Genomic DNA, 2,309 nt, shown 5'->3' with positions numbered 1-2,309 from the left:
AGAGAAAAGCAGAAAGTTATCTACAATGGGGTGCCTATAAGACTAACAGCTGATTTCTCAAAAGAAACTTTGCAGGCAAGAAGGGACTGGCAAGAAGTATTCAAGGTAATGAAAAGCAAGGACTTACAACCAAGATTCCTCTATCCAGCAAGGCTATCATTTGGAATGGAAGGGCAGATGAAGTGCTCCCCAGACAAGGTAAAGCTAAAGGAGTTCATCATCACCAAGCTCTTATTATATGAAATGTCAAAGGGACTTAATTAAGAAAAAGAAGATCAAAACTATGAACACCAAAATGACAACAAACTCAAAACTATCAACAACTGAATCTAAAAAATAAAAACAAACCAGAATAGGAACAGAATCATAGATATGGGGATCATTTGAAGGGTTATCAGGTGGGAGGGGTTAGGGGGAGAAATGGGGAAATGATGTAGGGATTAAGAAGCGTAATTGGTTGGTACAAAATAGACAGGGGGAAGTTAAGAATAACAGGAAAGGATGAAGCCAAGAACGTATATGCACGATCCATGGACATGAACTAAGGGGGGGTGGGATTGCTGTAGGGAAGGGGGCATACTGGGCAGAGGGGAGCAAAGGGGAAAAAACTGAAACTACTGTAACAGCATAATCAATAAAATATACTTAAAAAAATGAAAAAACAAAAATAATGAAAAATATGGACAAGTAATTACTGAAAAGAAAAAAATCAACCTTTCATTCTGAGAGAAAGAAACAACTTTAGTTTATTGAGTATTTACTTTGTGACAATTTTTTTTTGCCAAGAAGCAGTGTTTCTCAATAAACTGTATAATATTTCCTCATCAGAATAAGTAGAGTTTTATCCTTAATCAAGTATTCAACACAAAACAAATCATAGATTTTATATATAATATGTCATAAAAGCAACTGTGAAGCAACTATAAACCTCAATAATAATGAAAATCATAAAAATAAACTGCAAGTTCAATAAAAAGAGCATAAATCTTCAGTACACATTACACAGGGGAACAATTTTTTTTTTTTTTCTTTCAGATCAGAATCGCCTCGATAATCAGCGGCTCGGGACAAGCCCGGCCTCATCTATCTGATCAATTCATCACTTCTGAGGGGAACAATTTTTAACATAATTCCTATTGAGTTTGATTTTTCAGCTGTATTAGACATAAATAGGTATGTTGATTGCAAAATTGCAGTTAGTTTTCTTCTATCACACCAAGCTTTTTCTGTACAGTTTGTCTTTTTTTTAAATGTACTTTATTGATTACAGTGTTACATTTGTTCCATTTTCCCTTCCCTCTGTGCCCCTTCACCCGGTGCTCCCCCTCCCTCCCCTTGTCCCCCCCTTTTAGTCCATGTCCATTGGTTGTGCATATAGTTCTTCTCAACCTCTCTCTGTCTATTCTATTCCCTACTATGTTTCTTAATTCCTATACCATCTCCCTCCCTTTCCCCCTTCCCCCTCCCTGCTGACCTCCCCCAATATGCTCCCCATACCTATAGTTCTTTTTCCACTCTCATTGCCTACTTAGTTTGCCTTTGTTTCAATTCCCTAGCTTCTGTTGTTGTTTCTTGTGATGCAGTTTTCATTTTAGTGTTCATAGTTTTGATCCTCCTTTTTCTAAACCAGTCCCTTTAACATCTCATATAACAGTGATTTGGATCTAATGAACTCTTTCAGTTTTATTTTGTCCTGGAAGCACTTTCTCTGCCCTTCTATTCTGAATGACAGCTTCGCTGGATAAAGTATTTGTGGTTGTAGGTTTTGGATTTTCATTACTTTGAATATTTCTTGCCAGTCCCTTCTTGCCTGCAGGGTCTCCCTTGAGAAGTCAGCTGATAGTCTAATTGGGACCCCTTTGTACATGATTCTTTTCTTTTCTCTTACTGCTTTTAAGATTCTCTCTTTATCTTTAACTTTTGATATTTTGATTATAATGTGTCTTGGAGTGGTTCTCCCTGGGTCCAGTTTTTCTGGAAATCTGTGTGCTTCCTGGACCTGTAAGTCTATTTCCTTCCTCAAGTTTGGGATGTTCTGCCTTATTATATTTTCACTTAATTTTTCAATTTCTAGTTCTCCTTCTTCACCCTCTGGCAATCCAATAATCTGTATGTTCAATCTCTTATAGCTGTCCCAGAGGTTCCTGATCCTCTCATCATTTTCCTTGCTTCCCATTTCTTCTTTCTGCACTGGTTGACTGTTCCTTCTCTATGTTCTGGTTTATTGATTTGAACTCTGGATTTTTTTTCCCTCACCATCTGTCTCATATGTGGTTTTGTTCCATTCAGTATGAGTGTTTTTCAATTCT

General features: G+C 37.1%; 1 non-coding gene across 1 annotated transcript; it reads right to left on the bottom strand.

Annotated features, from left to right (window-relative positions):
- Positions 1–1,032: 1,032 nt before the first annotated feature.
- On the bottom strand, positions 1,033–1,110 carry LOC150000455 (small Cajal body-specific RNA 2). The gene has a single exon (XR_016513855.1).
- Between the last annotated feature and the right edge of the window lie 1,199 nt (positions 1,111–2,309).

Source organism: Furipterus horrens, unplaced genomic scaffold, assembly GCF_987537825.1.
Source record: "Furipterus horrens unplaced genomic scaffold, mFurHor1.1.pri manual_scaffold_10, whole genome shotgun sequence".
In the NCBI taxonomy this organism is placed as follows: domain Eukaryota; kingdom Metazoa; phylum Chordata; class Mammalia; order Chiroptera; family Furipteridae; genus Furipterus; species Furipterus horrens.
Note: the sequence above shows the minus strand (reverse complement) of the source record. Positions and strands in the feature narration are given on the sequence as shown.